Source organism: Pteronotus mesoamericanus, unplaced genomic scaffold, assembly GCF_021234165.1.
Source record: "Pteronotus mesoamericanus isolate MK-2021 breed Mesoamerican mustached bat unplaced genomic scaffold, CSHL_Meso_final contig_171, whole genome shotgun sequence".
NCBI classification, from domain to species: Eukaryota; Metazoa; Chordata; class Mammalia; order Chiroptera; family Mormoopidae; genus Pteronotus; species Pteronotus mesoamericanus.
The window spans coordinates 1,199,823-1,214,379 of NW_026555070.1; the positions used below are offsets into that span (position 1 = coordinate 1,199,823).

A 14,557-nucleotide genomic window follows, 5' to 3' on the forward strand; every position below is an offset into this window, starting at 1 on the left:
TCTGCACACCCAGAATAATCACCCGTTTCATGAACTCAGAGTCACTGACCAGTAACCCTAATCACAGCTGCAAAGTCCCTCTGGTCATGTAACGGAACCTCATCACCTAAAATCCTCTCCTAGTCAGAGGTCCCCTCATGCTCAAGGGGAGGGGACTGTGCGGCCCGTGTGCGTCGGGCGGGGGCGGGCCTGGGGGACAACCTTAGAACGCTGCCTCCCAAGGGCACCATTAAGGGAAGAAGCTACTGTGGCACCCAAAAGCACAGGTGCGCCTTAAAATTATTACACTGAGAGAATAAATACTGTGTGGCTGTATTTATTCTCCTGATTGCAGTGACACTTTTACAAGTATTACATATGTCGTCTTTATTGCATGTGAATTGTATAGGTATTTTTTAAAGTTTATAAAACCCAATATTCAATAATTATTGAAAAAGAAGCATGTTTTTCAACTTAACTGTAATTTTCATGAAATTTAAATTTGATGAAAACTTAACATTGAAACTGAAATGTGTTGTAAGCCCAACATGCACATCTGATTTTGAAAACAGTATGAGAAAAGAATGTAAAATATATCATCAGTAACTTCTACAATTGATTACAGGTTGGAACGATAACATAGTAAATAAAGTGGATCATTCCTCTTAATTCCACCTTTTACCATGTGGCCACAAGACCAGCCCACAGGGCCGCAGGACGGCAGGGTGGCGCTGCCCGGAGCGCGGCGGGGCCGGGCCGGCCGCGCGGGGGCCGCGCGGGTGGGCGAGCGCAGCGACACCAGCAGGAGGCGACCAGCCAAGTCCAGGACGCGGGCCCCCCGCAGGACGCGGGCCCCGGTCTCCCCAACAGACAAACGGGACGGAGACCGACACTCACACAGAACAGGGCAGCGGGAAGGAGGGCTGCGACGGGATGAAAGTGCCTGGGGATGAAGAGCGGCGCGACTGGCTTCAGCCCTGATGGGACTATTAATAAATGATCTGCAAAAGACACTTTGGAAGAATTGGGGCATCTGACTGATGATGGGCTGGCGACTAGGTGATACTAAGAAATATGATCAACTTCACCAGGTGTGTCCGCGGCCAAGCAAATGCCTGAGGGTCCCCTGGCGGGGCTGGGACCGGCTCTGCGCGCCCGCGGAGGGGCGGCCTGGAGTCGGGAGCTGAGTACCTGGTGGCTCGTGTCCGTCCACTGTTCTTTGTTTGTTTATGACTCTCAACATTCCCTAAGAAAAAACAGGGAAAGCCTGTGACTTTCTCCTTCAAAGCCGCCGGCGCCGCGCGACCCCGGGCCGCGCTCCTCGCAGCGAGAAGCCGGGCCGGCGCCCGGGCGACAGCCGCCCGCGTCCCGGTGGCTCTGTGCGTGCGCATCTGCCGCCGCCGCCGCTCGGGAACCGGTTACGGCCCGGGAACCTAACCTGCTCCTCTTTACGCCTGCAGCTTGCAAAATAGAAAGGCATTTCTCTGGCAAACATTTCAGATCTGTGACAGGGAGACGCGTCAGGCCCTTCTGGTCACCCAGAGCGGATGCCACCTGCCTGCGCTCGCGCAGGAGCACCTGCTTCGATACGCGCGATACGCGGCCCCGCGGCCCCGCGGCCCGACCCGCAGCAGCTGCCGCGCACTCGCCGCCTCCGCCGCCCGCAGCGCCCCGCACAGCCCCGCACAGCCCCGCACAGCCGCCCTCAGCGCCCCGGCCGGAGCCACACAGGCCCTGTGCGGGCGATGTTTTACTCTCAAGGGGCGCGCCAGAGCAGGCCGGCCGGTGGTGGGACCGCGGCACCGGGGAGGCCCCTGGTGCGCTCGCACCGGCCTTCTGGGGACTGGCGGCGGGCACCCTTACACAGCACAGGATGTACGGCCGTTCAACCATCTTCACGGGCCTCTGTGACAGGCGGGTCGCAGCTCCCGACAGGCCTCTGCAGTGCGGTTAACCTCCTCCGGGGACGCCGCCGGCCCCGCCCCGGCCCCTGGCCCACGCTCTGGGGCTTCAGACCTGCAGAGGGTGGCCAAGGACACCAAAGCAGCCGGTGGAGAAGGACCACAGTCCTCCTGCGCATCCCTTGACACACGTCCAGCCTGCGGGCAGGCCGGCGGCAGCAGCGTGGCGTCCTTGGGCGGCTCACCGCCCGGGGGCAGAGCGCGGGCGCTCGGCTGCCAGGGTCTACAGGCTGCCGCCCCGGGCCCTTGCTGCGCCCGCCCGCGCTGTGCCGACTGCCGCTCGGCCTTCCACAGCAGCTGCGCCGCGACTTTCTTCTCGCAGTTTCCCTCCGTTGCCCGAATTCAGCCCTGCTCACCCCAGCGTGAGCTCAGGACACCCTGGGCCTCTCACCAGGGCCAGCGGGGAGGGTGCCCTGGTGGCCACGTGGTTTGATTAACTTAGTGGTCTCCAAAGTGGGCAGTGTGTCCCCAGAGCACAGACCAATGGGAGGAGTATGGAAACTCCTTTTAGCACGTTAGTTAGCATTTATCGAAAGCGATTTGGTTACATAATATTTGCAACATAAGAAGACTACCTGTCACATGTCCGCACAATAACAAACTAGACACTTGGAAGCCCTCCACCCGCACGACGGGACTATCACCAAGTCGCCCATTTCCTCCCCCTGTGCGGTCCTTCATACCCACCCCACTTCCATCATCCCCACTATCTGGAATTTTAAAAATGGCTTATCTCTTAGAACAAAGAAGGAGGTATCACATTACCTGATAGCAAACCTTACTACAAGGCCATAGTAATCAAAACATCGTGCTACTGGCATAAAAACAGACACAGGGATCAACGGAGGAGAAGACCCAGAAATAAACCCATTTCTGTATAATTAATATTTGACAAAGGACTCAAGACCATTCAATGGTGTAAAGAATCTGTTCAATAAATGGTCTTGAGAAAATCAGACATTTACATACAAACAAATTAAACTACACCACCCTCTTACACCACATACAAGAATAAACTTAAAGTGGAGTAAGGACTTAAATTTAAGACTTGAAACCATAAAACTCTTAATAGAAAACATATGCAGTAAGATCAAGGGGACTGCATCAAACGAAAAAGCTTTTGCACAGCAAAGGGGAGACAAGCCACTGCAAGAGAGATCATAATTGCCAAATACACATCTGCTGAGGGGTTTTTATCCAAAATTTATAAAGAAATTATAAAACTCAATGCCAACCCCCCCAATAATCTAATTAAAAATGGGCAAAAGACATGACATAAACAGACACTTCTCCAAAGAGGACATACAGATGGAAAATAGACATATGAAAAGATGCTCAATGACACTGATCATCAGAGAAATGCAAATAAAACCACAATGAGATACCACCTCATATCTGCCAGAATGGCTATTATCAATAAGTCAACAAACAACAAGCGTTGCTGAGGATGTGGAAGAAAGGGAACTCTCATGCACTGTTGGTGGGAATGCAGATTAGTGCAGTCACTGTGAAAAACAGTATGGAAGTTCCACAAAATATTAAAAATTGAACTGCCTTATGACCCAGCAATTCAACTTCTGGGTATATATCCAAAGAAACCCAAAACACTAATTCAAAAGAATATATGCACCCCTGTGTTCCTTGCAGCATTATTTATAATAGCCAAGGTATGGAAACTGCCCAAGTGTGTGTCAACAGACAGTGGATTAAAAAAGCATGGTACAAATATACAATAGAATATTACTTGGCTAGAAAAAAGAATGAAATCTTACCATTTGCAACTACATGGCAGATCTAGACAGTATTGTGCTAAGTGAAATAAATCAGACAGAGAAAGACAAATAATGTATGATTTCACTTATACTTGGAATCTAACAAGCAAAATAAATAAATTGTAACAGACTCATAGATATTGAGGACTGATGGTGGCCAGAGGGGAATGGGATTGTGGAATTGGGTGAAAAAAGGTGAAGGGATCAAGAAGTACCATTTGGTAGTTACAAAATAGTCTTGGAGGTGTAAAGTACAGCACAGAGAATATAGTCAGTAGTATTGTGATAACTATGTATGGGGTGCCAAGTGGGTGCTGGAAATACTGGAGAGAACATTTTGTAAAGTATATGGCTGTCTAACCACTATGGGGTACACCAAAAACTAATACTAAATAATATTGAATGTAAACCGTAATTGAAAAATATGCATGCACTGCACAAAATAAAGCAAATTGCATATAAGTGAAGTTATATGTCTTTTAAAAAGGAGACTGTACCACTGGTCCGACAGGACACCTACTATATAAGGCCATTCCACAAAGACTGGGAGTCATAGCAGGTCTATCTAATAATACAAACAAATACAAGGGGACAGCCAAAGTGGGGAGACAAAGAAACAGCCTCTAAATGAAGGAACTGAAGAAATCTCCAGAAAAAGAGCTAAATGAAATGGAGGCAAGCAATTTATCAGATATAGAGTTCAAAGGACTGGTAATAAGGATGCTCAACAGCATGAAAAAAGGACACAGAAACTATAAAAAAGGACCAGTCAGAAATGAAAAAATACAATATCTGAAATAAATAATACACTAGAAGGAATAAACAATAAGGTGGATGAAGCAGAGGACTGAAGCAGCCATTTGGAAGACAAGGTAGAGAAAACACCCAATCAGAGCAGCAAAAATAAAAAAGAATTTTAAAAAATGAGGATAGTTTAAGGGACCTTTGGGACATCATGAAGCATAACAACATCCACATCACAGGGGTACTAGAAGGAGAAACAAGAGAGCAAGGGATTGAGACCCTATTTGAAGAATAATGACCAAAAGCTTCCGCAACCTGGTGAAGAAAAAAGACATACAAGTCCAGGAAGCATAGAGAGCCCAAAACAAGATGGACCCCAAAATGCCCACACGAAGACACATCATAATTAAAACAGCAGAGATTAAAGACAAAGAGAGAATCTTGAAAGCCACAAGAGAAAGGCAGTTAGTTATCTACAAGTTCCTATAAGACTGTCAGCTGATTTCCCAACAGAAACATTTCAGGTTAGAAGGGATTGGCATGAAATATTCAAAGCGATGAAAAACAAGGACCTAAAACTAAGACTACTTTACTGTGCAAGACTACCATTTAGAACTGAAGAAGAAATAAAGAGCTTCCCAGACAAGAAAAAGCTAAAGGAGTTTGTTACCACCAAACCAGTATTACAAGAAATGTTAAAGGGCCTGAAAGAAGGATGTGGAGGAGGAAGAGGAAAAGGAGAAGGAAGAATATAGTAAAAAGGATAAAATGGAAATAAATACGTATCTATCAATAATCACTTTAAATGTAAATGGCTTAAATGCTCCAATCAAAAGACACATGTCTTTTGTGGACAGAATTGGAGCATTGATGTGTCAGAAGACACATCAAAAGACATAGATGGCTGAATGGAGAATAAAACAAGACCCACATAAATGATGTCTACAAGAGACCCATCTCAGAATGAAAGATACACACAGACTAAAAGTAAAGGGATGGAAAAATATACTTCATGCAAATGGAAAGGGAAAATAAAGCTCAGGTAGCAATACTTATATCTGACAAAATAGAGTTTAAAACAAAGGCTATATAACAAGAAAGAAGGAAGACACTACATAGTGATAAAGGGAGCAATCCAACAAGGGGAGAGAACCCTTGTAAACATATATGCACTCAATATAGGAGAACCTAGACATGTAAAGTAAATCTTGATGGACATGAATCTTCATAGACATACACAGTCATAGCAGGGAATTTTAATGATCCACTGTCATCAATGGATAGATCTTCCAGACAGAAAATCAACAAGGGACAGTGGCATTAAATGGTACACTAGATCAAATGGATATAATTCTATCTTCAGAGCATTTCACCCCAAAGCAGCAGAATATACATACTTTTTAAGTGCACGTGGAATGTTTTCTAGCATAGACCACATACTAGGAGACAAAACAAGTCTCAATAAATTTAAAAAGGCTGGAATCATACCAAGCATCTTCTCTGACTATAATGATACCAAACTAGAAATCAATCACAAGAAGAAAACTGAAAAACACACAGAGACTAAATAACATGTTACTAAACAATTAATGGGTTAACAGTGAGGTCAAGGAAAAATCAAAAGATACCTTGAAACAAATGATAATGAGAACACAAGAATCCAGAATTGATGGGGCACAGTGAAAGCAGTCCTAAGAGGGAAATTCATAGCATTACATAAGGTCTATCTCAAGAAACAAACAAACAAACAAACAAACAAACAAAAAACCCCAAATAAACAATGTAACTTTACACTTAAAGGAACTTGAGAGAGAACAACAAAGAAAGCCCAAAATGAGTGGAAGAAATAATAAAGATCAGAGCAGAAATAAAAGAAATTGAGTCTTAAAAAATACAAAAGATCAATTAAACCAAGAGCTGGTTCTTTGAAAAGATAAACAATATTGACAAATCTTTAATGAGAATCATCAAGAAAAAAAGATATAGGACCAAATAAATAAAATCAGAAATGAAAGAGGAGAAGTAACAACTTACACCTAAGAAATACAAAAGATTCTAAGAAAATATTACAAACAGCTATATGCCAACAAATTAGACAATCTGGGAGAAATGTATGAATTCCTAAAAATATATAATCTTCCAAAACTGAATCAGGAAGAATCAGAGAATCTGAATAGACTGATTACACCCAGGAAAATTAAAGCAATAATAAAAAACTCCTAGTAAACAAAAGTCCTGGTCCAGATATGGCTTCACAGGTGAATCTTACCAAACATTCGAAGAAGATCTAACACCTATCCCTCTCAAGCTTTTCAAAACATGAGGAGGGAAGACTCCCACGCTCATTTTACGAGGCCAGCATTATTCTAATTCCAACACTAGATCAAGATGTGACAAAAAGAGAAAATTATAGGTCAATATCTCCGATGAACATAGATGCTAAAATCCTCAACAAAATATTGGCAAACTGAAAACAGCAATGCATCAAAAAGATAATACATTATGATCAAGTGTAATTTATTCCAGGGATGCAAGGTTGGTACAGTATCTGCAAATCAATAAACATGATACAGGACAGAAACAAGATAAAGGATAAAAATCACATGATCATATCAATAGATGCAAAAAAAAAAAACCCCATTTGATAAATCCAGCACCCATTTGTGCTAAAAACCCTCAGCAAAGTGGGAATAGAGGGAACATACAGCAATGTAATAAAGGCCATGTATGACAAACTCACAGCCAACATCATACCCAATGGAGAAAAAACTGCAAGTGATTCCCTTAAGATGGGGAACAAGAGAGGGATGTCTGCTTTCACCTCTTTTATTCAACATAGAACTGGAAGTCCTAGCCATAGCAATCAGGCAAGAAAAAGAAATAAAAGGTATCCAAATTGGAAAAAGATTAAACTGTTATTATTCACAGTTGACTTGATATTGTACATAGAAAACTGTAAAGAGTCTACAAAAAAAACCCTGCTAGATCTAATAAATGAATTCAGCAAAGTAGCAGGATACAAAATTAATATTCAGAAATTGGTGGAATTTTTATACACTAATAATGAACTATCAGAAAGAGCAATTAAGCATTTACTTTTGCAAAAACAACAACAACAAAAAAAATAAGGTACCTAGTAACAAATTTAACCGAGGGTGTAAAAGACCTGCACTTGGAAAATTGTAAGACACTGAAGAAAGAAATTGAAGAAGATAGAAATAACTGGAAGAATATATCATATTCATGGATAGGAAGAATTAACATTATTAAAATGTCCATACTACCCAAAGCAATCTATAGATTCAACACAGTTCCTATCAAGATACCAATGGTGTATTTCAGAGATCGAGAACAAATATTCTAAAAATTTATGTGGAACCACAAAAGACCCTGATTAGCCACAGCAATCACAAGAAAGAAGAACAAAGTTGAAGGAACCATGCTACCTGATATCAAACTATAGTACAAGGCCATAGTAATCAAAACAGCATGGTACTGACATAAAAACAGACACATAGATCAATGGTACAGAATAGAGAGCCCAGAAATAAACCCACACCTTTTTAGTCAATTAATATTTGACAAAGGATGCAAAAACATACAATGGGCTAAAGATAGTCTATTTAATAAATGATGTTGTGAAAATTGGACAGATACATGTAAAAAAATACTAGACACCTTCTTATGCCACATACAAAAATAAACTCTAAGTGGACTAAAGACTTAAATGCTAGACTCAAAACCATAAAAATCCTAGAAGAAAACAAAGCAGTAAAATCTTGGATATTGCTTGTAGCAATATTTTTCTGATATATCTCCTTGAGAAAGGGAAACAAAAGAAAAAATAAACAAATAGGACTATATCAAACTAAAAAGTTTTTGCACAGCAAAAGAAACCATCAACAAAATGAAAAAAACAACTCACAGAATGAGAGAACATGTCTGTCAATGATACATGTGAAAAGGGGTTAACATTTCAAAATTTATTAAGAAGTTATAAGATGCAGCAGCAACAACAACAACAATCAATTCAATTAAAAAGTGGACAAGGATCTTAAGAGACACTTCTCCAAAGAGGACATACAGATGGTCGATAGACATATGAAAAGATGCTCAATATCACTAATCATCAGAGAAATGCAAATTAAGACCACAATGAGATATCACCTCACACCTATCAATAAATCAACAAACAACAAGCGCTGGTGAGGATGTGGAGAAAGCAGAACCCTACTGCACTTCGTTGGATTGCAGATTGGTGGAGCCACTGTGGAAAGTAGTGTGGCGATACCTCAAAAAATTAAAAATGGAACTGTGATTCCACTTCTGGGAATATATCTGAAGAAACTGGAAACACCCGTTTGAAAGAACATATGCATCTTTATGTTCATAGCAGCATTATTTACAGCAGCCAAGATAGGGAACCAGCCCAAGTGCCCATCAGTAGATGAGAGGGTAAAACAACTATGGGACATTCACACAATGGAATTCTACTCAGCCATGAAAAAGGGAATCTTTTTTGATGGTTGCCAGGTGGGAAGGGATGTGGGAGGGTGGTGAAGCGCGGGGACTAAGGAGCACAGGTAGGTGGTTGCGGAATAGCCGTGGGGACGGGAATTACCGTATAGGGAATGGAGTCGCCAGGGAACATATTCGCATGACCGTGGACATGAGCAAGGGTCGGGGGAGTGCCTGAGGGGGTGGCGGGTGCCGGGTGGAGAGGTGCGAAGGGGGAAAAATTGGGACATCTGTAATAGCATAATCAGCAAAGTCTAATTTAAAAAAAGAAGGAAATCTTACCCTTTGCAACAGCATGGATGGATCTGGAGAGCATTATGCCACGTGCAATAAGCCAGTCAGAGAAAGACAAGTACCACGTGATTTCACTCACATGACGAATCTCAGGAACAAACTGAACTGACAAACAGCACAGAGATGGACTCACAGAGAGCGGGCTGCCAGCGGGCCGCGTGCGCGCGGTGAGGGGCTGAGGGGTGGGTGGGGGGTGGAGAGACGAGCCAAAGAACCCAGTCACGGACGACAGCGACAGCCTGGCGACCGCAGGGTGCGGGGGAGGTGCCCGCGGGAAAAGGGGGATAACCGGCGGCGGGAGGAGCCCTGGCTGACCCACGCGGCCGCGCGGGGACCAGCTGTGGGCCTGTGCGCCGCACCCGGGTGACTTCGGTAGCTGGCGCCAGCTCAGTACTTTCAATAAAGAAAAATTTTAGATGCGATAAAAGAGAAACATGATTAAATCAACTACATACAAATGGAAAGTTTTTAATGGAGAAACCCACTATACATAATGTAAAAAAAAGCCAACACACCTGGGGGAAACATTTGCAATATAACAAAGTAAAACACTAATAATCTGCTATGTATTTTAAACGAACTTGTATTTAAGGTGAAAAAAAACCCCAGAACTCCAATAGGAAATGGGTAAATATATGGACAGAAAACTCACAGAAAAAGATAATGAAATGACTCATAAACACATGAAAAGATGTCCAGTTTCACTCACAGTGACAGAAATGTAAAGTAAGATGCGCGGAAATGCCCTTTCCCGGCTCTGAGAGGTGGGCGGGAGGGAAGCCGGCCCGGGTGAGCACACAGAACCTGGGGTGAGGGACCCTGGGAACAGCTACCAAGGTAAGCACACACTTTCTCCTTCTTCTAGGAACTAAAGACACGCGCAACTCCGGACAGCCTGGGTGCGAGGTGATCCGTTACTTTATTATTTTTAATAACACAGGCCTGGAGAAGCCAGGCGTCGATCCGCAGGACCCAGCCGAACGAGCATCAAGGGGCACTCATGTGACTGCACAGAAAGTGAGAAGGGACCCCGTGAACTGCTCGGACACTTGTAGTTGAAAAAAGCAAGGTGCAAGGGAGAGGTATATGCTAACTTTTGTGATACGGCATAAATGGCTTGTTTTGCAAAGAAACCCAGGGAGGGTAAACTGTATTTCAAATGGTTACCCATAGTGTGGGAGCAAGGAGGAAGAGACAGGGACTTTTATTCAACAAATGAAGTTACTGTCAAAAGTGAAAGAGGGAAAAACGGAATTGAGTGCAAAGAGAAAGGGAGGACGCTGGTGGCCATCAAGCGGGCGACACACTCCCGCGGGGCTGACTGCCCCAAGGGATCCTGACCTTGGCCTCGCAGGGTTTGGTTGGTAGTGATTTGGATACAGCGATTGAGCATCATTTTGGGTGCATTCTAAGACAAAGCAAATGATTAAACATATTGATGTTTTGGCGAACCAGGTTCTTACTGTGGGAGAAAGGAAATAGGTAGATTTAATTTTTGTTAAAAAGACTTCTAGCCTCAGTCCACCGAGAGGGCGCCAAGGCAGGGCAGCCACGGTGGCAAGAGGCACCTCTGCGGCCCAGACCCTGGCTTCTAGGGCCCACCCCACGGACAGCCGCCAAGGCTTCTTGGAGGAAGCGCTGCCTGTGGGTCTGGGCTGAAGCGCAGGCGAGGACCGGGACGCGGCGGAAAGACACGGAGACCGGCAGAAAGAGCCTGCCCAAACACCCCATCTTTGCAAACTCTACAAGGGCGCCCCTCCCCTGCCGGGCACGGGGAGGGCGCAGGGAGAGGGGCAGGGCTGGAGCCCGCCCCCGCCCCCTGTCCACCACGCCGGACCACTGGGCCACTTGCAGAAGACCCCGCCGCCCTCGCCTGCCAGGCCTGCCAGGCCAGAGGCAGCCGTGCGGCTGCAGGCCCCACGGGGCGGCCCCAAATAGGGGCAGCCTGCGGACGCCCCCTCGAAAACCCCTGGTGGACTCCAGCAGCCTCTTCCAGGCCCCCTCTCCTCCGCTGCTGCACCCGCCTAAGGGTCTTCCTTTCAGCTCCCAAATTCGAAACCCTGCGAAGGCTTCATAGGGCACCCGAGAAAAACCCAAACCCCATAGCCCCCCTCACAGGCTCTCGCAGCTCTTCCCACCCAGCAGCTTTGCTGCTGCGGGGGCCACGCAGCTGATGTTCCCGCGGACCTTCCCAGCGGGCCTGCCCTTCCAGTCACGGCGCAGCCAGGGGGCACGTGCTGCTGCTCAGGGCCGCCCTCCCTGATTAGGCTAAGGTCCTGCCCCCACTCCGTCTCTCCCCGCCCCAGCTACCCTGTTTTATTTTCTTCCCGGCACTTTCGCTCTGCCACGACCCAGTTCTCCCCTGATCGCGGCGGGCGCCCCTCCCACACCCGCCGCTCAGCGCCTACTGGGGCCCAGCAGCGGCTCCGCGAAGGCCGGGCGGCCAGTGCGCCGTCCACTGTAGGCCTCTCCGGGGCGCCTGGCACAGTGGCGAGAGCACGGCTTTTGGAGCCAGTCCCACCCCCGTCGGAACCCCAGCTTTGCCACTTCCTTGTCCTGAGACCTTGAGCAAGTCCTGCCACCTCTCTGAGCCTTAGTTACTGCACTGTAAGGCGGGGACACAGCACCTCCCGGGCAGGTAAATCTCGGGGCACCTCGGCTCCCAAAGCTCAGCAGAACGCCAGCCTCACAGTGTCCAGGAGGAGGGGGGCTGGGGTGAGCCCCTCCACACCCCAAACTGCCCTGCCCCTTCTCTGCGCACCACCCCCACCCTGAGCAGGGGCTGGGGCGGGGCATCCCTTTCCCCACCTGAAAAAAGGGAGGGGTGGCCGAGGGTCACCTGACCCCGCCAGCTCTCCCAGCGTGGGGGACACGCCCAGAACCCGAGCTGACCGTGGTCCCCCAGGCTCTCCGATGGCAGAGTCGATCCTTTCCTCCCTCGATCCCAGCTTCAGAGACACCAGTTCCCTGTCCCCCCATCCCGCCCCCCAGACAAGGCCGCTCCCTCCTTCACGAGCACCCGGCAGGTCAGCTTGCCGGTCCCATTTCAGAGACCGGGAGACTGAGGCCCAGGGCGGCGTGGAGGCCTGGGGTCCAGGCTGGCTTTTCCTGCCTCCAGAGCCTGAAGAAGCTTGTTCCCCGCGCTCGGGGGCGCGGCCTCTCTGTGCGGCCGGGGGTGTGTCCTCCGCGGGTCCCCGGCCCTCCGGCGCCCCACGCCCGGCGCCCGCACCCGCGCCGCGCAGCCCCGCCCGCCCGCCGCCCCCGGGCCCGCCGCCCGGCGACCGCGCACACTGCCGGCCGCGCGCGCACCTGAACCCCGAGTCAGGCCGCGCGTCCCCGCCGCTCGCCGCCCCGCACCTCCGCGTCCAGACCTCTCGGCCCCGCGCCCGTCGCCACCGCCCCTTCCGGGCCGCAGTGCCCGCGTCCCGCCCGGCCGCCCTCTCACTCACCGGCTCCCGGCGCGCCCGGACCCAGGGCCCGGCCCATGGGCAGCGCCTGCTGCGACCGCTGTCAGGGAACCCGGGGCCGCCAGCCGCCCGCGGCTCCCGGGCGCAGCTCGCCCAGCTCTCACTGCCGAGCTGCGCGGTGCGGCGCCCCCTGGCGGCCGCACGCGGGGGGCGGTGCGGGGCTCGCGGGTTGGGTGGGGCTGCGGCGCGCTTCCCGCGCCCCTTCTGGAGCCTGGGGAACCCCAGAGGCCCTGCCCACCCGCCTCACCTCAGGGTCAAGGGCAAGCGTCCTGTGTTTAGAGCCCTCGGCTGTGGCTCGCCTCCCACCCCTGCGCCCTGAGCATGGCTCCTCCGTGACTTTGCACCCGGACTAATCCCCCGCTGTCTTCCCTGGAAAACCCCTGGCACCCCAATGCCCGGTCCACCCCCTTTCCTCGGGGCTAGGCCCCGGCTGCTCTTCTGGGCTCGCCTCCTGACATGGTCATTCAACTGTGATTTGCAGGGACTGCCACAACCCCACCCCCACCCCCACGCCCTGCGTGGGGGTGGGGGGAGGGCAGGCCCACGCACTGGGCTCCCCTGGGAGCTCATTTACAACACAGATGCCGAGGCTCCGCTGAGACCTCAGACTCAGGGGTCGGGTGGGGCCCGGGAATCTGCATCTTGCAGCACCGTACCATCACCATGAACAACCTTCGATTGTTTAGAATCGACCAACAGAAAAAGCAGACAGAGTGTGGCTGAGGTTCCAGATGTCCTAAATGTGAGGCCCGCCACCCTGATAATGTACAAGTGAAGGTGCGTGTGAGAGAGGAATGGCCTGTATTTGGGCGAAGGAAAGAGAGGGCAGGCGTGGTCCTCCTGCAAACGGTAAGCAAGCATCGCAGCCCAGCTGAAGGGTCCCGACGTGGTCCTCCTGGAGAAGGGTGCCTTCGGATTCGCGCGGAGGCGGCAGGGTTTCCCCCGGCTGCTGGCTGTTTCTAGACCAGGGCTTGGCAAGCCAACGGGACACATGCGCTGCGCCTTGTCCTTGCTGCCCAGCACTACCCGGCGGGGCTCGGCCTCCGTCCGCAGCTCACAGTGCGCAAGCCCCTGTGTACTCTCGCTGCACGAAGCGCACTGCAGCCCTAGTTGCTCCGGGTCGGCTGCGTACCGGGCGGCCTACACGCATGCACACGTGCTATGCACACGTGCTCTGCGCACGCACACAGGGAGAAGCGTCCCTCCCCTCGCCTGATCTCCGGGGGGAGACGGCTTGGAGACATTTGACATTTGCTGCCTCCTCCTGCTCTCCCTCGAATAAGCCTCACCACTCCCCAAGTGAAGTTTTATTTTTCTATTCAGAGTTTTCTGAGCATTTGGGAAAAAAAAACCCACAAAAGGTTATTTATTGAAACAGTTGTGTTGAGTCATTCTTGCATTTTGGAATAAATCATACAATATTGGATTCAGTTAGCGCTTGTCTTTATCCAATTTTGGAATAAAAATTATAGCAGCCTTGCCCGGGCTGGGGGGCCCAGTTGGCTGGAGCCTCCTCCGATACACCAAAAGGTCATCAGTTTGATACCTGGTCAGGGCGCACATCTACATACCTGGACTGCAGGTTTGATCGCCAGTTCAAATATATACAGCAGGCGGCTGGTCAATGTTTCTCTCTCACTCGATGTTTCTCTCTCTCTCCCCCTGACCCCCCTCTCTAGGTATTTATCTAAAAATCAATGAACATGTCCTCAAATGAGAATTAAAGGGGGGAAAAATTATAGCAGCCTCCTAAACTAGGTTGGTTGATTTGACAATCTTGGATAAGATAGGGTTTGTCTGTCTTGAAAGGTTAGTAAAAACT

General features: G+C 49.0%; 1 protein-coding gene across 2 annotated transcripts in view; it reads right to left on the reverse strand.

The window, feature by feature from the left end:
• Positions 1 to 13,066, reverse strand: part of RASGEF1C (RasGEF domain family member 1C) — a 74,964-nt gene extending 61,898 nt beyond the window's left edge. Inside the window, exon 1 of one of the 2 annotated variants that reach the window (XM_054566238.1) lies at positions 12,983 to 13,066. The gene's annotated coding sequence lies outside the window, so the exon portion shown is untranslated. Of the gene's footprint in view, positions 1 to 12,717; positions 12,798 to 12,982 lie in introns of those variants that run through there. The other variant, XM_054566237.1, reaches the window with a different exon arrangement.
• Between the last annotated feature and the right edge of the window lie 1,491 nt (positions 13,067 to 14,557).